At 40.0% G+C, this 26,423-nt stretch overlaps 1 long non-coding RNA gene across 2 annotated transcripts; it reads left to right on the top strand.

The window, feature by feature from the left end:
- The first annotated feature begins 1,297 nt into the window (after nucleotides 1-1,297).
- Nucleotides 1,298-25,852, top strand: LOC308659392. Of its 2 annotated transcripts, none has more exons than XR_014024519.1 (3): nucleotides 1,298-1,472; nucleotides 24,797-24,851; nucleotides 25,829-25,852. It is a non-coding gene; the product is annotated as an uncharacterized lncRNA (long non-coding RNA). The 2 variants fall into 2 exon arrangements; XR_014024520.1 differs by lacking the exon at nucleotides 25,829-25,852 and adding an exon at nucleotides 24,951-25,010.
- Nucleotides 25,853-26,423: the final 571 nt, after the last annotated feature.

Consider the following 26,423-nt stretch of genomic DNA (forward strand, 5'->3'; position numbering starts at 1 on the left):
TTGGTAAGGCCACACTTGGAATACTGCATCCAGTTTTGGTCACCACGATGTAAAAAAGATGTTGAGATTCTGGAAAGAGTACAGAGAAGAGCAACAAAGATGATCAGGGGACTGGAGACTAAAACATATAAAGAACGGTTGCTGGAATTGGGTATGTCTAGTAGTTTAATGAAGAGAAGGGTGAGGGGTGACATGATAGCAGTGTTCCAATATCTCAGGGGCTGCCACAAAGAAGAGGGAGTCAAGCTATTCTCCAAAGTACCTGAAGGCAGGACAAGAAGCAATGGATGGAAACTAATCAAGGAGAGAAGCAACCTAGAACTAAGGAGAAACTTCCTGACAGTTACAACAATTAAGCAGTGGAACAACCTGCCTCCAGAAGCTGTGAATGCTTCAACAATGGAAGTTTTTAAGAAGAGACTGGCCAGCCATCTGTCTGAAATGGTATAGGGTTTCCTGCCTGAGCAGGGGGTTGGACTGGATGACCTCCAAGGTCCCTTCCAACTTTACTATTATGATTATGACCTGTTTAAATCAAAATGTCAGCGGCTTTCCACATCTGGGCCATCACCCCGAGCCTGTAGCAATAAAATCTTTGGATACGTTGGAAGAACTGAACACGAAGCCCATGGAGTCAGGTAGTTGTCCACAGCGTACTGGTGGCTGGGAAAAGCTGCTTCACACATCTAACTATACACAGTCTCCCTTTACTTGTCTTCCGGCAACCTTAGCATCTCTTGACAGACGGGATTTTCAGAGCTTTAAGAGGAACGATCCTCTGGGAACAGAGGCAGGAACTGAATCATCAAGGTAGACATTTAGGGTGCAGGATGCAGTATTTGACTCAGGGGTGGGTTGGGAGGGAGGGAGGGGGGGAGGCTGGAGGCTAAGCGGGGAAGCGACTCAAACCAGCAGCGAGCGAAAAGCTGGGCTCCTCGTCTTGCTGGGGCTGCTAGAGCAACTTGGCGCCCACCCCAGAGCCGTCCTCAGTCAGGAGAATCGAGGCTCCCCTTCTTTTAAACGTCGCCCGAATTCGGGAGCTTCCCCGCAGCGGCCAAGCGGTGAAAAGCCGCGCTGCTTTTCCTCCGCTTGGAACTGGGGCCGGCCCCTTTAAGAGAGGGTAGCACGGTAGCGGCGAAGGCGAGCCCCGCCGCCTAGCTCCGCTTGCGGGGCTGGTAAAGCGGCCGCCGACTGGCAGCGGAAAACAAGTCCTACTTCGATCTTCCAAGGGCGCGTCCACGCCGCCCGCCTCTGCGCCCCCCCCGCCCCACCCCCGAGGAGTAGAGTTTGCCCCGCCGGTGCGAAATCCCGCGGGGAGGTTTGCGGAGGGAGTGGACCCGCTGACAAGGGATGGCAGGTCGGGAGTCCTCAGCTGGACAACGGAGAGAAGCCAGCCAGAAGATAGATAAATAAAACCTCCCACCAGCCCCCCGGTCCCCCCCCCATCCCGGCATCCTGCATGGAGGAGCTTGGTAAGTCAGGCGAATGGGAATGCCTTTGCTGGGCCTTTAAAAATACTAATAATACTAATAATACTAATAATACTAATAATACTACTAATACTACTACTACTACTAATAATAATAATTAATAATAATAATTAATAATAATAATAATAATAATAATAATAATAATAATAATAATAATAATAATAATAATAATAATAATAATAATAATAATAATAATAATTCTTCGCAAGTTGGTTTGATGCAGTCTCCTATACAGGACAGCTGACCAAAGACGAACTGCAACGGAGAAGGGAGCTTCTTAAAATTGTATACTCCCTTCCCCCCCCCCCAAATAAATAAATAAGTAAAAAATCCCCCTTTCCGCATTAACTCTTTGCAGCGGGGCTGAGAAACGAAAAGCGAGCGAGGCGAGCGAAGGGGCCGGTGGTGCGAGCAAAAGGCGACGAGCTCACTTCGGAAGGGCGCGCAGCTTTTTTGGGGCGATTCACTGCAGACCGTTCAAGGGCGGACCGGGGGATTGCTTAGAAACGTCATTTCGGGCACAAGGACTCCCAAGTCAATCGGGCGGCGCCTGGTGAGGTTTATTCTCGGGGTACTACCGGATTGCAGAGGCTAAAAAAAAAACAAACTTTGCTTCGACTGATTGTTTGCCTGGCTTTTAAATGTTGCGTTGCGCTTCGGGCTATAATTGGAGGGCGGGGGGGGGGGACGACACGGAAACCTTCCTAAGTAAAAGCAGGGGCGTTGATACGTGAAGTTGAGGTTTCTAAATCCGTTTCGTCGCCAGTTGTTAAGAATCGGCTGATCCGAGCTCAGCTGGGACTACTCCTGCCGGGTCCAATCAGGTACGGCAGGGGGCGTCGCTGCGACGCTGGGGGATGGCCGGGTGTAAAAAGGGGCAACTTGGTAAGTTGAATAATTCAGTTGCGCTTGAATTGGTACTAGAGAAGGGTGCCTGGGCTAAGCTGATGATTAGGCTGATCAAATGAGTGAGGAAGTACTATCGCTCTGTCGAATGTGAAGGAACGCTTTCTTTTCTCTTCTTTTCTCTTTTCTCTTTTCTCTTTTCTCTTTTCTCTTTTCTCTTTTTTCTCTTTTCTTTTGATGACAGCTGTATAAGAATTATTTCACAGTATTACTGGAGGATCATATATAATTATCATTCCATATATAATAATCTGCCTTTGCATGTTGTTGAAATATATTGATTTGGAATTCTTCCAACATAATTTTAAAAAGGTGTGTTTAGTTGCTAAGCATATCAAGTTTGGGAAATGCGCCAGACTAGGCTCAGATGGCAGGTCTCTGTTCGGTGAAAGGACTGTCCCCCAGAGTAGAATGCAGAATTCATCTTTAGTGAGCAATCTTTTTAGTGAGCAAATCTTTTCAGTGAGCGATCTTTATAGTGAGCAGTCTTTTGCACAGAGCTGTTCCTTGGACTGAAGATTAAGTAACAGGATGCCCAAGACCGGCAATGATATTTCTTCTCCCATTTTTTTTGTGGGGTCTTGGGCATACAGGTAATTCTCGACTTGCAACAGTTTGTTTAGTGAACGTTCAAAGTTACAACAGTACTGAAAAAATGTGACTTATGACCGTTTTTCAGAGTTACAACCTTTGTAGCATTCCCAGAATCGCGTGACCAAAATTCAGATGCTTGGCAACTGGTTCATATTTATGACCTTTGCTGTGTCCCGTGTGTGTGTGTGTGTGTGTGTGTGTGTGTTCATGCGATCCCCTTTTGTGACCTTCTGACAAGCAAAGTCAATGGGGAAGATTGTTAAGATTTACTTAACAACCAGGATGCTAACTTATCAACTGCAGTCATTCACTTAACAACTGTGGCAAGAAATGTTGTTCAATGGGGCAAAACTCACTTAACAAATGTCTCACTTAACAACAGAAATGTTGGGCTCAATTGTGCTCGTAAGTCGAGGACTACCTGTATATTAATATCCAGTTGCTTGAAGACTTCAGTCAATGGCAATATCTTGCCAACTTCTTCATCCCATAAATGGCCATAATCTTTGCAGGGTTGAGTGATCCTCTCCAGAAGTGCCAGCCTTCATGTTGTCTCGTCAGGATACTGATTGATTCCTTCCCTCTGATTTTCTGCCTCTACTGTCTGCAGTTGATTTTCTGTTCTGTGGCTACTGAATATAGCTCCAACCTGTTATGTTCCCCCACCTGTTGAATTTCTATTTCCTTTCTGTAGTTTTTGTACCTCCAATCCAATCATCAGATCATTAAATTCGTTATCCCTCTCCACTGGGAAGGGGTTGTAGCTTAGGGTCAAAACACGTTGCTTTGCTTGTAGAAAGATGACAGGCTGGTATGCAGTACCTCCAGGCTAGACTGGAAAAAGTCCTGCCTGAGACCAGAGAATACTGATGCCAGCCAGTCTCCATACTGACAATGGGCCCAGAGACTTGGCACCAGCAGAGCTTCCTATAGGCAGATGGTGCTTGAGATTGGCATTTGGAGAATGAATTTGCTCCTCTTGATTCCCAGGACTTTAATTGGCCTGGCTATGATTTGTTAGCCCTTCTAAAGGTTTTCTTTAAAAAGGCTGAAGGACTGTCTTCTCGGCATGAAAAGAAATAGCATAACCTATCAAGAGCCAGTTTGTGGCTCTGAAGAAATGAGCCATTGAGCCTCATCTGGTCTCCTTGTTTAGTATCAAGTCTTGAATCTCTACAGTACAGTTTTTGAGTGGGGTTAATAAGGCTTTCTAATAGGGTAGTTGCATTGCTGGATTCATAAATACAAAGAACATCCTTTCCTGCTGAGCTGTTTTTTTTCTCTCTCTCTCCAGAGCTGAGTACGAGATATGGCCAAGAACAGGATATAAAAGTTGATCTTTCTTGCTTTTTTTTATTGATGCTGAAAAGCAACCTTTTACTATCCCTGTTTTCTTCATTTCAGGTTGAAGAAAAATGCATGTGTTATTGCAAATACAGTTAGTCTGGTGCTAGTAGAAAAGTGTGGTTCAAGCCGCGGATGCTTTAATATCAGAGCTTGATTGTGTCTGTAGAATTTCAGATTTTGAGATTTCTAAGGCAGATCCAGGAATGGCATTATCTGAATATGCAGAGTAATGTTTCTAAAGCTCTGTAACCTTAACATTCTGAGGTTGGGAGATCACTCACTGACTTACTCTTCTCAGCGCAAACAATAAATCTCGGAAAAGCTACTGAAAACATGTCATGAAATTTGCTCATTCAGGTTTTTGGCATTTAGAATTCATTGAAGTTTTTTTTTTGCTGTTATGGGTGTTGCTAAGTGATGCGGCACATCATACCAGAAGGTTATCTTTACACACAGCTGGCAGGGGATGTGTATATTTTCAGACCTACTTATACTTCTTAAGGCTTAGTGAAATCCAGCGTTCTGTTCCTGCTGACAGACTCCCCTTTCATAGGAGAACTGGCTTTTTTCCCTCTTCCTCTGAGTACTTACTGCACACTTAGATTCTATTCATAAAACTTGGAGGGACCCACTGGAGCAGCTTTTGGGGGGATGTTTGAGGATTGCAGTGGGGAGTGGGGAAATGAAATGTTCCTTTGTGCCTCTAGATTGCAGCTCATGCAGCCCTGAATTTGGGCCTATTGTAGGCGCACACACTGGGCTTTTTCCTTTCTCCACAAACCTGTCCCCCAATTCCTTTTGCAGTGATAGGCCATATCGGCAACAGAGTTGAGAGATTCTTAAAAAGGTATTCTGGAATATGAATGGCCAATTGAGGTCAGGGGCCATACAGGAAATAACCTGTTATTGTTCCTCTAACAATAACAATAACAATATCAACAATATCAACAACAACAACAACAACAACAACAATAATAATAATAATAATAATAATAATAATAATAATAAGAAGAAGAAGAAGAAGTTGGAAGGGACCTTGGAGGTCATCTAGTCCAACCCCCTGCTCAGGCAGGAAACCCTATACCATTTCAGGCAAATGGCTGTCCAGTCTCTTCTTAAAAACCTCCAGTGTTGGAGCATTCACCACCTCTGGAGGCAGGTTGTTCCACTGGTTAATTGTTCTAACTGTCAGGAAGTTTCTCCTTAGTTCTAGGTTGCTTCTCTCCTTGGCTAGTTTCCATCCGTTGCTTCTTGTCCTGCTTTCAGGTGCTTTGGAGAATAGCTTGACTCCCTCTTCTTTGTGGCAGCCCCTGAGATATTGGAACACTGCTATCATGTCACCCCTCACCCTTCTCTTCCTTAAACTACACATACCCAATTCCAGCAACCGTTCCCTATATGTTTTAGCCTCCAGTCCCCCAATCATCTTTGTTGCTCTTCTCTGTGTGGGAATGAATAAAATGAAAAACAATGTGAAGTGGTACCTTGTTTAAGCTAAGACCACCTTGCTGCAAAGTAAGATCTTTGTGCAGCCAAATATTTGGGGTGACTGCTGGAAGACTGGCAATAGAGAATGTTGACAAAGAAGACAAATGTTTTTTGTTTTAAGTCTGATATCATTCTTCTCTTCCTTGGAAGGGTTGACAAATTACACAAAGTTCTCTAAAATTCTGGAAATTGGGATTCTTGACCATCTGGATCACACCGATTGAGGAAAGGGGGATTATGCAAAGTATTGCAGTTAAAAGAAATTTGAGTCTCAGGGACATATAGAACATGCCATTTAAAAATGTGGTGCCTGTGCAGTGACACAGTGCATTTGAAAGTTGATTTTTTTGTCTGAACAGGAAGAGCAATTCAGCAATAGATACAATTTCCTAGGACCTAGGTGATGGTGGGTCCCATTTATTGGTTATGTTCCATATTTATCATATTCATCAAATTTAGGCATCACCTGTAGCACAATACAAGTCACTTTGGGTGGTTTTTCAGGTAAAGATCATAAAACTAGAATAGAGTAGAATAGAACTGGAAGGCACCTTGGAGGTCTTCTAGTCCAGCCCCCTGCTCAAGCAGGAGAACCTATACCATCTTAGACAAGTGACTGTCTTGTTGTTGTTAGTTGCAAAGTCGTGTCCGACCCATCGCGACCTCATGGACAATGTTCCTCCAGGCCTTCCTGTCCTCTACCATCTTCTGGAGTCCATTTAAGCTCACAACTACTGCTTCAGTGACTCCATCCAGCCACCTCATTCTCTGTCGTCCCCTTCTTCTCTTGCCCTCAACCTTTCCCAGCATTAGGCTCTTCTCCAGTGAGTCCTTCCTTCTCATTAGGTGGCCAAAGTATTTGAGTTTCAACTTCAGGATCTGGCCTTCTAAAGAGCAGTCAGGGTTGATCTCCTCTAGGACTGACCGGTTTGATCGCCTTGCAGTCCAAGGGACTCACAGGAGTCTTCTCCAGCACCATAGTTCAAAGGCCTCAATTCTTTGGCGCTCAGCCTTTCTTATGGTCCAACTTTCACAGCCATACATTGCATCTGGGAAGACCATAGCCTTGACTATATGCACTTTTGTTGACAGGGTGATATCTCTGCTTTTTAGTGTGCTGTCTAGATTTGCCATGGCTTTCCTCCCGAGGAGCAAGCGTCTTTTAATTTCTTGGCTGCAGTCCCCAGCTGCAGTGATCTTAGAGCCCAGGAAAATAAAATCTGTCACTACCTCCATTTCTTCCTCATCTGTTTGTCAGGAATTGAGAGGGCCGGATGCCATGATCTTGGTTTTCTTAATGTTAAGTTTCAAGCCAACTTTTGCACTCTCCTTCTTCACCCGCAACAAGAGGCTCTTTAGTTCCTCTTCACTTTCTGCCATTAGAGTGGTATCATCTGCATATCTTAGGTCGTTGATGTTTCTTCCGGCAATCTTAATTCCAGCTTTTGATCCATCTAGCCCTACCTTTCTCATGATGTGCTCTGCATATAAGTTAAATAGGCAGGGCGACAGTATACAGCCTTGCCGGACTCCTTTCCCAATTTTGAACCAATTAGTGGTTTTGTGTCCAGTTCTCACTGTTGCTTCTTGATCCGCATATAGTTTTCTCAAGAGACAAATAAGATGGTCAGTGACTGTCTAGCCTCTTTTTTAAAATCTCCAGTGATGGAGCACCCACAATTTCTGTGGGCAAGCTGTTCCAGTGGTTAATTGTCCTCACTGTCAGGACGTTTCTCCTTAATTCCAGATTGCTTCTCTCTTTGATCAGTTTCCAACCATTGTTTCTTTTTTTTATTAAAGAGTTTTACAAAAACAAAATTATCCCCAAATCCCTCCCACCCCAAACCCACCCACTTTCCCCCCCACTTCCCAGAGCTAAATACAGGATTATAGTTACAATAATCATATTCTAAATAAAAATTATGCATAATATACAATTAACCAAATTCATAATGTGCTTTAACTCCCCTTTAACATAACTGCATACAAAGTACCAATAACAATATCCCACTAAAATCTACTCATAAGCTAAATGGAACTTTTTGGTCCCATATTTGTTCTGAATATAATCTATCCATCTCCTCCAAACTGAAATATATCTTTCCTGTGAATGATCTTTCAAATAAGCAGAAATCCTAGACATTTCTGCAAGATTCGAAACTTTAAACACCCATTCTTCTATAGTAGGCAAACTATCCTTCTTCCAATATTGTCCCACCAGTAACCGTGCTGCTGTTATCATGTTCAACATCAAGTTAGTTTCTTTAACATCACAATCTACAATACCCAATAAAAACAATTGCGGAGAAAACCTTTATCTTTCTCTTAAAAATTTTTTGAATGTTCCACCAAATTTTGATCCAAAAAGCTTTTATATTTCTACAAGTCCACCACATGTGAAAATAGGTAGCTTCTAAGCTACCACATCTCCAACATTTAGACTGTAAATTAGGATACATTGTTTCTTGTCCTGCCCTCTGGTGCTTTGGTGACTAAAGTGACCCCCTCTTCTTTGTGGAAGCCCCTCAAATACTGGAATACTGCTATCATGTCTCCCCTATTTCTTCTTTTCTTTAGACTAGCCAAACCCAAGTCCTGCAGTCATTCTTTGTATGTTTTATTCTCCAGGCCTTTGATCATCTTAGCTGCTCTTTTCTGATTTTTCCCCCCCAAATTCTTAACATCTTTTTAGTGATATGGTGACCAAAATTGGCTGCAGTATTCCAGGTGTGGTCTTACTAGGATTTTATAAAGCGGTACTAATACTTTGCATGTTCTTGATTCTATGCCTCTGTTTATACAAACCAGGATTGTATTAGTTTTTTTGTCTGCTGCTGCACACTGCTGGCCCATGGTTAAGTGATCCTCCACTAGGACTCCAAGGCCCCTCTCTCTCAACTAAAAAGACACAATTAAAATTGACTTGAGCTGTTTATGAGGCTGAGAAGCTTCAGCGGTACTTCAACCTGGATTCCTACTTTGAATCCCAGGCTGGACCTACTGGCTAATTTTTGCACTTTCTGGGCACAATATGGCCAATTTTTATATATCTGGGTTTTCTATTCTGTTCTGTAGGGCAGGAAGGGCTCAATCTAAAATGTTTGGTTTTGTCTTGGGGGGGGAAACGTTTATATTTGCTGCATCTGCTTTTGTAAGATTTATCCAGCAGCCTTAATCTTTGCACAAAGCATATTTTAAGAATGCAGATGAAAGTTTGCATTGTCTGTTTCTTAAGAATTTCTTATACAACATGGGGCAGTTATGCACGCCACAGTTTATTTTGCTATACTGACAAAAATATAAAGATACATGGCCGATTGCTTTTTCTTATCTTAGCTGATAAATCATTTTGGTAATAAATGTGAAGGATGGGGGTCAGAGGACTCTTTATTGCTGCAATCCACCAAGCATCTTCCTCCTCAAAATATTCCAGACTCTCCAAATGAATGCATCCTGTTGGACATTAATCTCTTGGAGAATTCTGAAGCAGTCAAGGCAAAGGCATCTTAAGATTTCTAAGGCTACTTCCAGAGTAAAGTTTCTCTGAGATCTAGTGGTCTTGGCACCGCAAGCCATGCAGAAATTACTGCCTTTGCCTGGTTAACTCATCAACAGGTTGTGTTCCTTTTGACACATTTATTTTATTTATTTATTTTATTAGATTTATATACCGCCCCTCTCCAAGGACTCGGGGTGGTGTACAGGGCAATTAAAACGCTAACAACAGGCAAGGTATAAAAATTAAGATTAAATCAATAGCCTTAAGTAATAAATACAATCTAAAATTTAAATGTTTTTAAAATTTAAACACTAAAATCCAATCCCTCAGTCCAGGCCAGCCTGTTCAAACAACCAAGTCTTCAGGTCGCGGCGAAACGAGCGAAGGTCGGGAGCCATCCGGAGCTCACCGGAAGCTGATTCCAGAGGGCAGGCGCACCCACAGAGAATGCTCTCCCCCTGGGGGCCACCAGTCAACATTCCTTGACCGATGGCACACTGAGGAGGCCCTCTCTGTGGGAGCGCACAGGACGATGGGAGGTTAATGTCGGCAAAAGGTGCTCCCGTAAACATCCATCACCAGAAATGGTAGTATGAATTCATCCATGGAACTAGCATGCAAGTATAGGGTTTAGTGCTAGAGAGAAGAGTTGCAGTGAGTTTCAGATGAGTGTACTGTACTGCACACACACACACTCACACATGCTTCATTCTCTTTTGCCAGTATGATTGTTAAGGGAAACTTAACACTTTTTATTAAATGCAGTTTAGTATTAAACCCAGCTGCAAGCGGCTGACTCAGTAACAGAAGCAAGGGCTTCTAAAATTCTCTTTATAATTATGCGGATAGGCTGGGGGTTAGGAACTCTTATCTAAAGGTGTTACCATGAAACACTAATTATGATCTGTCTGAACTATAATATAATGGGTTCAGTTCTGGAAAGGAAGGTTTTAATGCTGCATAGGGCTAAATAAAGAAAACATTTTAAATTCCAGTTTGACCTACTTCTTCTGGTATTTTGTCTTCTGAGCAGTTGATTTCAGAAATGTGCATAATATTAGTGATCTGTAAGGCACCAGAACAAGAAGCCTTTTTTGCTGTTGTTTTAAAAAAAGAATGTGTGGTGGATGGTTACTGAGGAAATTGGTGTAATGAGAAGACAAATCCTTTATGAATATGCAGAATGGAAGTTTATTATAGTAGAATTCTGATCATTAGAAAACGGACTAGAGGAGAGGAAGATGCTTTTGCAGCGATGTTTGCATACTTGGAGAAATACTTTAATAGAATAATAAGGTTGAGTGTAGAGGAAATTTGAATGGCAGAGTTCACATAATATCCTTATCCATAGTATATGATGGGTTTTGATTTATTATGTTGTGTGAACTCTGCGGTTATGTATGACTCTATTATACAAACCCAAGCAATTGTGATCAGTTCTATAAGTCTTAATTAAAGAAAACCATGTTTTAGCATCATGTCTGAATTTGGTCAGTAGTAAGGATTACTAGACTGATTAAGGGAAAGGGAGGGTTTTTTTTTCTGTTCTCTGAACGTGATCATCAGTTGAACCCTGAGCATGACGCAAAATTTTACATTTGAGTGCTTCCCCAACTGTGTATATGTATGTGTATGTTTTCCTAACAAACTGAATTCCAGGGATGTTTGTGCCAAAAGAAGGATGTAATAAAAGCCATTTTTCCTAACTCCTCTTTTAGTTCTGATAAACCATTTAGGGGTCCCAGTGGGCTGATATCCCTGTAAACAACTTTCAATCTTGAAGAAATGTGCTAGTGAAAACCTGGCTGCCTATGGCTTATCTAATGAGACAATACAGAAAATGGAAAATGATGAAGCAAAGCAGATATAGAAGAGGAGGATTGTTGACACGGGGTGATAGCAAGGCAATACAAGTCTTGGATTACTGCCAATCATTAACATTAACTCCTGCTCTCAGGACTTAGGGATGGTAAACATCAAAAGATTCCACATGTCTGCCCAAGTGACTCCCCTGGCCATAGAAGACATCTGACATTGTCCTCTTGTGTTGCAAATTCTACATTTTGTAGAAAATCTACATTTTGTGATATGTAAGCCCTTTATAAGATCAACAACGACAACAACAAGAAAACTAGGCAGAGATGGTGATTCATTTAGCTCCTTTGTGCTAGCAGACCATAAGAATGCTGTTACTCACAGTGTAGCCAAATCCTATCTGGCTGAGAGGAGAAGGAGGCAGCAGAGACTGTCAAACCCAGTTGTACTTCTCTCATAACCTCTTTAAGTTTAACCCGCAACACTAACATTTTCCTTTTATTACTATTTAATGAATTGTGGGGAAATTTAGGCATGTTTGAGGTATTTAATAAAGTTTATTTTGTGGTGTGCTATTTTGTGAAATTCAATGAAGAAGCTCTAACAGCTGTTTGCCAGTTTGATGATTAAGGCACCAGACTAGAAACTGGGAGACTGTGAATTCTAGTCTCACTGAGACACAAAGCCAACTGGGTGACAATGAGCCAGTCACTTTTTCTCAGCCCTAGGAAAGTGGTAATAGAAGGCATTTCTGAAATCTTGCAAAGAAAACTGCAGGACTTGTCCAAGTAGTCTCCACAGGACTTGTCCAGATAGTCTTCAGGAGTCAAAACTGAATCAAAAGCACAAAACAAAACAAAATTAGTTGTGCTGCCTTGGCTCTTTAGTGGAAATGGAAGGAGGATTTGTGATTTTTTCTAAAGCTCGAACTTATCTTTCCTAGTGCAATGGTTTCTTTTGTACTGTTATCTAATTGGTTGTAGCACAATTGTTAATTTGTAAAGGAGGCCTAAAATCAGTGGGATTCTGTGCCAGGATTGTCCGTTTTTTTTGACCTTTCTCCCTGGAGTCCCCCATTTATGGTATTTGGCAGTTCTGAAATGTGTAGGTGGTTGAAAGTTTGTCCAATTTCTAAATGATCTCGCATGTGGATTTTATGTGCTTGATGCAGTAGCCATGCAGAACAAGGTGGACTAAGGACAAACTGGAAGAAATTGCTCTTAGTTCGATGAATATCTCACTAGTGTTACACACATGGTTTGAACCTGGCATTTTGTGGTTTTCCAAATACACAGGGTGGATGCCATGTAGCGAAATTTAGTGGGTGTGCCAATGCGTACAGCTCTGTGGCTGGTAACTTTACCTAGATCTGGCTATTTGACAGCCTGATCATATGGCTGTGTTTATTTTGAAATCTGCAGAAAGTACTGTAACTTCAGCTTTTTGGAGCGAACGTTTTGCAGCAATTGATGAAACTGGAATGCTCACCAAATGGTATGGCTCTTGTGTTATCTATTCAGTTAATTAAAAAAATAAACTTTGGAAACCTTGGTAGAAGCAGTTTATGCTACAGTATATTTCAGTTCTTGCCCTACTGCCCTTCCTTAAAGAAACTCCGGGGCCAGAGTCTTGCAGGTACAGCTGAGAGGAAAAGGGGAAATAAGTGGTTTTATTAAAGGTATTTCTGACTGAAGCTTAGAAAGCGCCCAGACTGCGTGAACTGGAAACTTTAAGCCTGTGAGGGAGCTTTTGATGGAAATATTTAAAAGGATCAATTTTATCGGCTGCTAGAGAAGCAGAACATTTTTATAGTAACCTGATACTGTAATACCAGTAACATGAGCTGGGACTTGATTGGCTGTGGCAAATGCTTATTGCAAACTGAAAATACAATTCTCAGTATAAAGGAAATGTGAATGAAAACTGGGAGCAGGGACTCTCCTCTTAGTTATAAAGCTGCCCGCTTATGTTTAATTTGCCTGAAATTGCTCGTGTCCTGTAGTTTCATATCTATAATTACCAAGGACCTGAAAATCCCAGAAGCTTTAATTGAAAGGCTGAAGTAACTAACATTCCTGCTGTCATTCTGACTCCCTAGTGCCCACTCCCTTCCATTAACATTCAACATGCTGGGTCCCCAATTAATTAAATGCACTTTTTTTTGATATGTTATGCATAATAACGGCGCTCTTTGAAGAACATGCATTTGCAAATGCATTTGAGATTTTATTCGTCTTTTATTGCTCACTGTGTATTTTAGTGTGCATCAACATCAGTGAAAACTCTTTGTGTATCTTCCATGTTTTAAAAGTAAGAGTTTTAATAAACTGGACAAAATAAGACAAAATGTTACTGGACAAAATAGACAAAATACAGTGGTATAAAAATCCAATAGAAGAGAAAATACTTTAAATTGAGTTATGTTTTCATCTCACCCTAACCATCAGATAAGGCAGTGGTTGGCTAAATATTGTTGTTGCTATAAATCTGTATTTGTCTGGCTTAGATACAGCTAGATGAACTAGGTATGAGTACAGATAGTTTATGTGAGTGGAAATTTGTTATAGACATGATTCCCTAGTATTATACTTCTAGCTTCCGGAAACAGTGAATTGTTATGTTGTGATGTGATCCAGGATAGATCTGGTTCTTTAAAACCTTTGGAGAAATTGTCAGAACTTATAAATCCTTCTGAACCAAAATGGGAGGCTTATAGCTTTCTATTCTGTTTACATAGGGGTGGGCCACTTTTAGCAGCTTCTCACAAGCAAAGTCAATGGAAAAACCAGATTTACTTAACAATTGGGTTACTAACTTATCAACTGCAGTGATTCACTTAACAACTGTGCCAAGAAAGGTCATAAAATAGGGCAAAACCCACTTAACAACAGAAATTTTAGGCTCAATTGTGATCGTGTCGAGTACTACCTGTGTCTGTCTATCTACTATCTCCTTTTTAAAGCTATGCGGATTTCATGTGACAGAGTTCTAAGTTTGATATGGATTATCCCACCCCTTACTACTACTAGTAGTAGTAATAACAAAAATGATAATGATAATAACAATAATGATGATGATGATGACGATGATGGTGATGTTGGAAGGGACCTTGGAGGTCATCTGGTCCAACCCCTTGCTCAGGAAGGAAACCCTATACCATTTCAGACAAATGGCTGCCTAGTCTCTTCTTAAAAACTTCCAGTGTTGGAGCATTCACAACTTCCACTGATTAATTGTTCTATCAGGAAATTTCTCTTTAGTTCTAGGTTGTTTCTCTCTTTGGTTAGTTTCCATCCGTTGCTTCTTGTCCTGCCTTCAGATACTTTGGAGAATAGTTTGATTCCCTCTTCTTTGTGGCAGCCCTTAAGATATTGGAACACTGCTATAATTTCACCCCTCGTCCTTCTCTTCATTAAACTTCTAGACATACCCAATTCCAGCAACCGTTCTTTATATGTTTTAGTCTCCAGTCCCCTGATCATCTTTGTTGCTCTTCTCTATACTCTTTCTAGAATCTCAACATCTTTTTTACATTGTGGTGATCAAAACTAGATGGAGTATTCCAAGTGTGGCCTTACCAAGGCATTGTAAAGTGATATTAACACTTTACATGATCTTGATTCTATCCCTTTGTTAATGTAGCCTAAACTGTGTTGGTTCCTGGTGTTCACAGCTCATTATGCTCTTGTTGTGTGAAATTATCAATGTGTTGTTTTGCACATGTGTGTGTACAGCATATGTTTAAAAAACAATGACAATATTTTTCCCAATGAGGAAATCTTTTTTAAACAGAATTATGAATGATGGAGACAGGGTTGTAAGAGTGGCTGATTAAAGAATTCTGAGAACTGTGTAGGCAGGACAGAGCTAGTACTGTTTCTGTAGAAGTTGGAGTAAAACTCCTGGATCTTTATTTGACCTCTTTTGGCAATCATCCTGTACCACCAAGAAATCAGTAAGGAATCCTTTGCAGCTTTAATTTTTGGAGTGCAGAGATGGTTATAGAGCTCTGAACAAAACTCAATTGATTTCTAGAAGATTGAAGTTACTCAGCAATTTTGTTTCAGCTACTTTGAGATAAAAATGAATATGTTTTTTGTAAGGACAAACATCCACATTTTCATTCCTTGGTGCTGGGAATATTTAACTCCTTACTATGCTGTTCCTTTGATTTGAGCCTTGATTTGGTTTGAGCCTTGATTAGACACACTGATAATCTATGTGCAAAGTGAGAGAGATCTGGCCAAAAGATCTTTTCTAGATTAAACTTCAGCTTAGATTGTACTAGAATTACGGTATATGTGTGAATTGATTTTGTTTGAAATTTTAATCTTTCATATTTTGTGTATACAACTAGGAGTCATATTTTAACCTGGTCTGGTGCTAGATATAGAGAGCCAGTGCAGGATAGTCATGAACTGGGACTGTGGAGACCTAGTTTCTGGTTCATGCTCAGCTATGGAAGTTCAATAACTAAGTTTGGGCCAGTCTTCTTCCTTATGTCTCTCAGCCTAACCCAGAGGTCCCCAACCTTTTGGGCACCAGGGATCAGTTATGTGGAGAAAGGTTTTTCCACGGACTGGAGGGTGCGTGGTTTTGTGTGGTGCCTGCATCCCACAGATGGGGCTTTGTTTGTTTGTGCGGACTGGTTGCTGGCATGCTGCAGCCTGGTACTAGTCCACGGATCAGGGGTTGGGGGCCCCTGGTCTAACCTATTTCACAGGTTAGGGTTGGAGTTGTGGGGGAAAATGGGAGGAGTGAACATTATGTACCCTGCTTTGAGCTCCTGAACTGGAATCTAATAAATAAAACTAGAAAAAGTAAATGAATAAGTTATAGGTAGCCAAATTGACCTGGGTTAACTATACTTTCCCAAGGAAACTGACCAGGTTGAGGATTAGCCATAGATAACTGTATCCAGTTAGGTTGCTGCATTCTAGTTATTGTGATCCAGAAGCTGGGCAAATTTCTGAATATTTTCTATATGGAATCTAGGCAAAAATGTGAATGCACTGCTTTTCTGGTCTCAGTGTCAGGAATGGTTATCTCAGCTTTCCTCCCCCCCTCCCTCTAATCCCTTGCGAGGCAATATTTTCATATTTATCTTGTGAAGAAATGTGGTGTTTTCCTGCTGCAAGGAAATCCATGCAAATTTAAGTCAGCTGAAGTGACAGTCATTTTCCTTTCTCTGAGATTTATTATGCCTGTGTAGTTTTTGTCTTTTTGTACGCTCTAGTTTAGGTCTTTCATTTCTTTAAGTTCTGAAACAGGACTTGGATAAATTTAAACTCTAAAATAAAAACCCTTACAAAGGCTATTTTTTCCTCTTTAAGACCAATTTTGCTAGTATGATCCTTTCAGGATAGAATTTCTTGGAATGGTTTTGTGTATTTGATAGAAAGGGAAGTTTTACACTGAGCATTTAGCTGATTTGTTCACTTGGTTCTGCCTTTACCAGAAATAAAACTCAGTATCTTCTAGCAAAGTGGAAACCTTTGTCCCACCATATACGTATGTCCCATTGGGTAATGCAATAGAGAACAAAAACTTGGAAAGGAGGAAATTTGGTTCTTGTGGGATGAGACATAGCAGAGCTCAAAGAGCAGGATAGGATTGGGACAGGAAGAGATCAGTATGGAGCCTGAGAGTTTGCAGATATTTTCTAAAATCTGGAATTGTGTATCATGAAATAGAGTGGCATTTTACATGAACTACAGACTTCAGATGGCCCTTCAAAGCAGTTGGCTGGTTGTCTGTTGTTAGGAACTCAGCGTAGTCCCGGACTACTGTGGGAGAACTGCATTATGATGGAAAGATTGGCAAGCTTTGTTTTTGTTTTCTTGCTAGGGTTTTGGACCATTGGGAGTTTTATTTCTTATAGCATGAAGGATGCGCAGTAAGGTTTTTCCTCATAGGTGGGTTGGCTGCAGAGAATAGCAGGTGGACATTAACCAGGTCTTCATCCTTGTTGATGCTAACTTTTCTATTTTGCAAAGAGAGGAAGAAACAGGGAAAATAAACTCTTGGCTGGTATCTTCTACTTTAGGAGTAATCTGCCCAGGGCCCCCAAAATCCTAGATCTAGCGTGAATCTAACCATTGTTATGATCACTCTGTTTTGTCCCTCCATCTCCCTTCTGTTTCTGAGCAGAGTGTAAACCCATCTATTCTAAACCACACTGTTGCTTTCAGCTAGGAGAGAAAGAGAAAGTCATAATGAAGGAAATCAGGCAGAACTGATTTTCATTAGCATGTTGAAGTTTTCAAAAGCATGTTGAAGTCCTCCAAAAGAGCCTTGGTGGAGCAGTGGGCTAATGCCTCCTTAAGTAACACCAGCTGCCTGCAATTAGTGCAGGTTCGAGTCCCACCAGGCTCAAGGTTGACTCAGCCTTCCATCCTTCCGAGGTAGGTAAAATGAGGACCCAGATTGTTGGGGGCAATTAAGCTGACTTTGTAATAATGCCACTTGGGGTGTGTGTGAAAGCCCTAATAAGCAGGCATATACATAGAATGAAGGCTACTGCTAAGCTTGTAAGCCGCCCTGAGTCTTCGGAGAAGGGCGGGATATAAATGGAATTAAAAAAATATATATATAGTGAAGCAAGAGGGTAATGATTCTCTGGATTTCCTCTGTATGTCTGTTTTTGAGGGATGAAAATAGCTTCTCATTTTGTTGACACTCAGCAGGAACTGAGACTTGTTTGTAAAGAAGAAGGAAGATGTTACCTGTATTATTATTATCATTAGAATAAGCAAAGTACCCATTATCATCATAGCAATGTATCCTTATGTGCTTTCTAAGGGGCTGCCACAAAGAAGAGGGGGTAATCTGTTCTCCAAAGCACTTGAAGGCAGGACAAGAAGCAATGGAGTAAACTAATTAAGGAGAAAACCAACCTAGAACTAAGGAAAAATTTCCTGACAATTAGAACAATTAATCAGTGGAACGACTTGCCTCCAGATGTTGGAGTGCTCCAACACTGGAGGTTTCTAAGAAGAGATTGGACAACTGTTTATGATATAAGGTTTCTTGCTTGAGCAGGAGATTGGACTAGAAGACCTCCAAGGTCCCTTCCAACTCTTGTTATTCTTTCCAGTTTTTCCAAGTTTCTAACCTTTCTCTAGCAGTACTACTGTTGGTCTTTCATTCAGAAAATGGAAGACCTTGATCTAATAGGGCAGACCTCATATTCTGGTAGTGCTGGGGAGGTGTACAATAATATAATAAAGTTCAGTCTTGGGTAATTTTTTGCCTGAGATGTTGTATATTTGCTGAGTAGGAGGATATTTAATGCACTGTATTGCTATAAGAGAGAAGAGTTAAGGATTAAAGGAGTATTTGATCAAGGATCCCATTAGAGTCCATTGGAGTTGAACAGTAATAAACGCAGATAAATAAATACATAAAATTTTTCAAGAAGCCATGAAACTTAGCACCAAATATTAATTCTAAGTAAGTCTTAGCATTCTTTGTCTCTGAATGCATTGAACTTCACCTTCTTAAATCCCAGGATAAGAAAGGTTGAAGGTTGCATTAGAAATGAAATAATAATTAGAACAGTACTGTTCTAAAGTGTAACCATCTTGTCTTTCTAATTTTACTTCCCATTGCTACAAAAACTACCATGTGTCTATAAATACTACCATGTAAAAGCATACAATTCTTTTGGGACACTTGGTACTACTGCAAGATAATCAGCACCAGTTTACAACCAGGTATGCAGTTAATCACAGGACTGTGATCTTGTGGTGTTCATCTCTTTTCCCAAAGACAAGATGGTGACCACTGACTGAATGCCTTTTCCATAAGTGTGGATGGCCATGATGTCATTTCCTTTTTCTTTTGAATATAATTTCTGATAGATCATTTTTAAAGTAGCATAAGTCCTTGAGTAGGATTTTCATTTTACTCTATTAATTCCCTTCAATTCCTATAGGACTGGCTATTAATTACAATAGCTTATGAGAATCATTGTTACATCAGAACAATATTATAGCTAATGTGGAATTTGAGACTCTTATCATCGTCTTAATTTGATGTAGGCAATTACGTACCTTTCCTTTCTCCGAGACTCATCCAGAGTTGTCATTTGTTAAAGGACAGAAGGGAAAAGCCAAATTTAAAAATAGCCTTATGCCTCATTATTTCCTCCACTTCCTGTTCTATGCTCCAACATTGCCTGCAACTTTGGCAGTCCTTTAGGCTCAGGATTATTGGAAAAGTTGCCTACTTAAGTAATCATCTAGATAAAGTTGGGTATTGTGTGTGTGTGAATATGTGTTTGTTTGGGTGCATAGGGATGTGTATGTGTGTGTGTATATGTGTATGGATGTCTCACTAACACGCTGTCTCTTTCTCACACACTTTCTCTCTTGCCTTAACCACTAGATTTCATAAAACATTGTACTATATTCTGTATGTATTTACCTGGAAATTTATACCTAGTTCCATACCCGTTCTGTACCTGAGAGCTACCTCTACCCCATATTTCTGTTCTTGTGCATGAACCTTCTGGAACATCTTAAGATGTCAGCATCTTTACAATTCTCCTCTTCTTGGGAAGTTAGAACATATCTTGGAGTCTAGCTTAGAATATCTTCAGAGCCATTTCTCTGATGATTGTTCAAGTCTGTTGCCTCCCCAAATATAAGCTTTCTTTTAGGAGGTTCACCTGGATGCAATACTACTTATTTTCTGAATCCAAACAAAGGCATTTTTTTTCTGGCATTTACTATAGATCTCTGACTTAATTGTGATTTTCCATTGGTGGCTAAGGCAAAGTACAAAAATATACCATCATTCCTTGCAAATATTCCCTGACAACATTTGCAGTGCAAACTGGTTTAATCCTTGGGGACAGGATACTGCTTTCCAATGGACTAGTGTCTCAGAATATCAAGTTAGTTGTGCAAACACAAATCAGTAGACCATTTAGCAAATACTACTCTGCCCTTCATGCTAGTCTCTCTCTCTAGCATCTATAGCCTAAGGCCACTACCTCATGCCTCATGCTACAACAAACTTTGTCTCTGCTGTTACATTAGATACACCAGAATCATCTTACAGTACTGCATCTGGCCAAAGTCTGTCTTAGTCCAGCATTTGTTTATCACAGTGGCTGACCAGATACTCACTAGCAAAAAATGGTGGCCGAGCTCTCTCCCACTGTTGTTCCTCTGTGACCTACAGTAGTTTGTTCCTCTTCTACTTACATTCTGCTGTCATCCCAGACATAACACTGAGTCTTCATACCCTTGTAGATCTACCCCCCATGAATTGATCCAGTACTCTTTAATGAAGTTGGTCATGATTCCTGTGTCGTATAGTTACAAATTGCACAGACTAATTATGTTACATTCATTTCCTGCTGGAAATAAATAGAGATCAGCATTTCTACTTTTCTCACAAAGTGTACTTACAAAGTATCCTGGTCTAGCAGGATACCAGTAGTATAGCATAGTAAGTACGTCTTGGCCTGACTTCAACAACAAGGAGACACCTCTGGGGCATCATTTTCTAAAAAAGTAAGCTCATGACTTACTTATGATTCTTCACTGCAAGTGGCTTTCAACCAGCAGAAAGTTTGTGGCTATGCTTTCTAATTCTTCATTTTAATAGATGACCTCTGTTGCCTTAATTTTATTGGATACTTACAAAAATGTGATTGTCTGCCAATGAAAGAAGAAGAGTTATACAGGAAAAAGGCTCGTTAGGAGTCCAGCCTTTGCAGCTAATAGCTTTTGAATGCAAGGGGAGCTTTCCAAGACCCACAGGGTTGCTTTGAAACTGTAGTTAATACTGTCATATGCAATGAAGTGTACATAAACCTCTCCTGTTTTTATCACAAAGTGACTGGCTTGCATTATGAATTTGAAGTGTTCTGTATTAGTACAGCCGAGGCTAACTGGATGAAAGCCAACCATAGGCTGCCTTCTTCCACAGTTAACAAATGATCTCATTGTGGTTTAGATCCATTGGAGTTCACAAGATCACGGATGTCCAAAAATTTCTTTTGGACAATGTTCTCCCTACCAGTAGGCATTTATATTCTTCCCTGGGTTTTATGGGATAAGTCTATTTTGATGACTTTCTGCTGTAGAAAGTGAAACAAAAGTAATGTTCTGATATGGTCTACAACCACATGTCTGTGCTGGCAGCCCGTATTTCTATGAAATAAAAGACCCGCAGGGGGAAACGCCTTCCAAACCTTGGAGCCAGATTCTTCAACAAACTGCAGAATTTCCTCAGGTCTCAAGGGCATCCAGCTCTGTCCTTCCTCTATGGCTTGTGACTGTTTTTGGGTCTTGCTGTTGAATGCAAAGTATTTTTGATGATCCTGTGTGTGAGAAGCTTTCTCCAAGTATCTCCCCAGTCACTGTGTGGGAATTCCTCAGATCCCTAGCCAACCTAGCCAGTAATTGAGAGGGAGAGAGATGTGATACACCTTTTTTCCTTCCTGCATGAAGATCAGTTCCTTCTTCTATTGAGGATGGGGCAGACTATCAGGCTGAGAGGTGTAGCCATGTGGCTTCAGACTTCCTAACCTGTGGGTAACCTTTATCCATAGCTGCTGGTATGTTCTTACGTTAGAAGAAGGTAGCTGGTCTTTACAGTGCTCTGAGATGGTAGAAGTCAGAATATTTTCTTTCTGTACATGTGAAATCTGTTAGGATTTTATGCGGACCCACACTTTTCCTCAAACTGAACTCAATTTCTGGTGAATTACATGATCTTATTTATTTAGTTTTCTTGGCAGCAGTACTAACATGGTTTGCCACTTGCTTTTCCAGACTTTTCCCCCCCTTTCCAGTCTAGTCTGCAGCCTGGAAATTTTCTAGTGGTCTCCTGTCCATGTGCTAACTTGCCCTGATTCAGCTCAGCATTTTGCAAATCGGCCAAGACTGGTTAGGCTACAGCTACTTATATCCATGAATGAAAAAAATATATATGATGCTTCAGTGCTGTCCTTCTCTGCTTCTTGTATGGAATGGGTGCAGGGGAGACACTGGAAATAATTTCCAGTTTCAAATAAATTGCAGTTGATTTTGTTTCACAAGGGCATTATTGCCTTAAAGCATAGTTCGTTAAAACACACAAATCAAATCAAGGGCTTTTTTTTAGAAGTGCCTTTTAATTATAGATTAAAGTAACCACAATTCCTGATTCAGACTGACTGGTTTAAACCAGGGATAACATTGGAGAAGAGTTGCTCAGATATAGTTTCTGTGCAGTGTAGGGTTAACACTAAACCTACTTTGTGTGTTTTTTTAAAAAACACCCTGCACTAGAGATTTTCTTCCATGACTTTTAGTGACTATTATTAGGTGTATGCCACACCTAATATTGTGCGTGCTGAAGTGTTGCCACAGAAAGGTTGGGCGTTTGTGTATCTGGCTTAATATGCAGAGGCATACTTTTGTGAAGGATTATGAATACAGCAAATTTATCTCTCTTGCTACATTTCTCTAAATATGGCTGGAGTGACTTAGCATTATGAACCATTGTGTATATTCTGTTTACAGTATGTGTTTCTTCTCACATCTTTCCTCCTCTTGCACTAAATCAGCCATTCCAGTCTGTAGTGGAACGTGCCTAAGCAGTGATGTCCTGGCTGAGCTGGATTTGTGTTTTTTACAAAGTTGCTTGTGAGACCTGGTCATTTGCTTTTAAAGCATTATGTGAATGTGAACTGGGGATATGAAACAAGTATTGCCAGGAACTGCATATTTTACGATGGGCCATATGGGGTGGCTGAATGGTATGTATGCTTTAAAGATATAATTAGATGATAAACTTTACTTGTTCTGGTTTTTGGAATTGTTCTTAGTTCATTTTATTTTTGCATGTAGTTTCTTGTGCATCAAAACGGCAAACAAGTTTTGGTGCTGTGCCTATGAAAGAGAAAAATGAACAGGTTCAGTTTTCTAAGTAAGTAAAGGGCCATCCAGATGACCAGATCTACATCTGTAGAAGGCTCTAGAAGGTAGCAGCATAAAATGATGAGAAGGGTTTCATTTCAAGTTCTTGTGGTCTTACATTTTGGTCCCCACTCCCTTTAGTTTATGAGACAATTCCCTTTGGCATTTAAGTATCTACTATCTAGCTGAATAAAAAAAAATACTTACCTGAGAAAATATTTCTATTCAGTCACTACTTTTCTAAATGATTATCTCCTTGTAGCTGTTGTCAATAACTCTTAGTGTTGTAAACAAGTTAAACTCAGTGTGCTAAGCCATAGCATATTGAGTACATTTTAAGAATAGGCCGTGTGGTATTACGGATAAAAACAGTGATGTAGGACCAAAAGAGCCCAGGTTGATTCACTTTCAGCTGTAGAAGCTCCCTGGGAGATGTGGGGCCATTCATTCTCTCTCATCCCAACATGACCCAAAGGATTGTTGTTATGGGAAACAAATTACAAAGGAAGTTGCTGGGTGAGCTCCAAAAGAAAGAAATGAAATATGCATCTAAGAGATAAAATTGTATCTCATTGATGAGAGGGCAAATCTACAACGGTATGCTGGCTTCCCTGAATTCTTGCTCTCTGAATTATATATAATGAAGATTGATGGGATTTGTCAGTTCCCATTTTCTTCTTGCCTTGGTCAAAGCGGGTCAGAAAAATAGTACAGCAATAGGAGCCTTTTAAGCCTATTAAATTCTTTCCTGGTGATGGGAGACGGATCCTCAGATAAGCAAAACACTTTAAAATGGGTATGATTTTTTCACTGATCTGCAAATACAGCTGTATAATGCAATGTGTATATAATGCAACCTATTATTTCCTTTGGAGTAGACTACACTAAGGAGCCAAATGTAAACTTTGAGGGTATGACCTAGAGAAATTTATTGGTTTCATTCAATAGCTCACATTCCTAAGGACTTCTGTCATTCTTGTATCAAAAGTAGCCAAGGGAGGAGGGGGGCGGGAAACAGTAATTTTTCTCTTGTTAAATATCTACATTGCAGTCTCTGATTGCTGATAGTTCATATTTCATTTTGGATTGAATTCTGTAGATGGCTGCTATTTATAATGAAAAATGAGTGGATAGCTCCCATATCAAATACATTTGACAGCTCCAAAGTTTAAAAACATTTTATAACATATTTTTCCTTTGTCGCATGAAGTATTTACTGTTTCCTGATATGAACTAACAGATGAGTCCCACTTGGTTTTTGTGCCTTTTGTCAATCAGAGAGGTAATATTTCACTTTTGAAGACTGAAAGATGCAAAATCTCCCTGATGCAGGCATTATAAGTTATTACAGAAGTTTGTAAGCTCTTGCTGGTGGAAATTTGGGCAGGACTATACAGGGAGTAGGGAAAAACCCTTAAGGAAGTTATTATTAAAGCACTATCATAATAAACCCACCAAGGACTTCAACATTTCTCTCTGCCCTCCTGTAAGCTATCTCACACCTTGCATTTTTTAATGTTTAAAATTTAATTTTTTTAAATTTTAAACCTCAAATGTTCTAAATTAACACCATCTCAAAATTTGTCTTCCTGTTTCCTAAAGTTTTTTGTCAGCTGTGGATTAGCTATTTTTCTGCTTGATACTCTTTGATGGTAGTTTTGCAAGGCCAGGGAGGGTGCTGATATATATGTTTCTCTTACATATTTTCTCATCAGTCTCTGGCTGTGTTTTCTTCTTAGAGGGAAAACATAGCATGGAGGACTTCCCCTGTGGTGGAATTGAAAACATAGAAAGGTGAGCGATTGTAAATGTACGCTAAAAGGCCCTAGTTACCTCACAGTTTTGTTCTACTCTACCAGTGGTACTATTGCCCAACTTTCTGGTTTTGCATAGACTTCTGTTACAATTGCTACCTCACCATCCCAACATGCAGCAATGGCAGAAAAAGAAGGGAGTAACAATGGAAACCAGAGAGGGGTTAAAGAAACCACAGGTAAATACATGGTACAAATGACAAGATAATATGGGCTCTCAAGAAATGTTCTGGATTAACTTCATAATAAGGTTTTGCAAGAGTCTGAGGAGATTACAATTTCCGCATTGTTAACTCACTAAAATGTTGGAAATACTCTGTTCCTTGTAACCATATAAAGTCAAATAGAATTGTTTGGCTAGCCAGGCTTTTAAATATATGACTTTGCCTGACTTTGCTTTATAAAACTGACTAAAAAAAAGGAGGGGGGGGGGGGAAGGAAGAAATCACAGAGCTAATAGCCTGCTGGTACAAATTCTTTTTTTAAAAACAAAAAATAGTCTGAATGCTATGTAACAAAGAGCATTGTGGCCTCATTAACGGAAGTTCAAAGATTTTGAATTAGAAATTAAAGTAGCTGCCCACAACTGTTTATGGAAAGGATATTCAAGAATCCGAAACCTCCAGCAAAATTTGCAGTGAATCAGCTGCAGCTCTGCACAATATACAGCATAGATGTACAATTTTTAAAGGAGAATTTTTTAACAAAATAAAAGCAATACCAATATTAGAAGAGAATAAAGGAATATGAAAAATAATGACTAAAAAGAAAATAGGAAAAGAAAAGAAACAAAGAAGGAAAGATTATAAAGAAGCAGCTTCCAATCTCTTTGACAGTGGTTATAAATGCATTTATATTTTACCTTTAAAATTGCATTATAATTTCCTTCTTCCATAAGCAACTCTTTCTTATCATCAAAACCATAAATCACAATTTCATTTTTTTTTCTTTCTTCAGAAAAAGTTCATAAGGAGTTTCCAGTCACTAATAAATACAACCGCTGATCATTCTCTAAGCAAGCAGACTGATTTTACCATCTGGGCTACTTCCATCATTTTCATTAACCATTTCTCCATTTTGGGTATATCGGAGTCTCTCCATTTTTGTGCATATAATAGCCTTGCGGCAGTAATCTTATAAAAATAGTCATCTCTGACTCTTTTCTAGTTGACTGTCCATTAATTCCAACCAAGAAAAGTTCTGATTTGAGTTGAATCTTAGTCTTTAAAATTCTTTGCATTTGAACCCAAAATTTTCTGGGGTTTTTTACAAGTTTATTGGGCAAACACAGATCTAACACTGCGACAAAGATACTCACTGATTGCACAGTCAACAAAGAAAAGGAGGAGTTACTTGACAAGATGATATTTATCCAGTGTATCCACCATATTCACATAGACTCCCATGCATTCAGAAGCTTTTCTTTAAAAGATTTGCAAAATCAAATCCTAAGACACAATGCTTTGGTTGGTGTTATTTAGTTTTGTTTTCCCAAGGAAAATAAAATTTCATTGAAACTATTCTGAGTGCAGTTTCTTGCATTATGTGTGAG

This window comes from Vipera berus (assembly GCF_964194415.1).
Source record: "Vipera berus genome assembly, chromosome: 1".
NCBI classification, from domain to species: Eukaryota; Metazoa; Chordata; class Lepidosauria; order Squamata; family Viperidae; genus Vipera; species Vipera berus.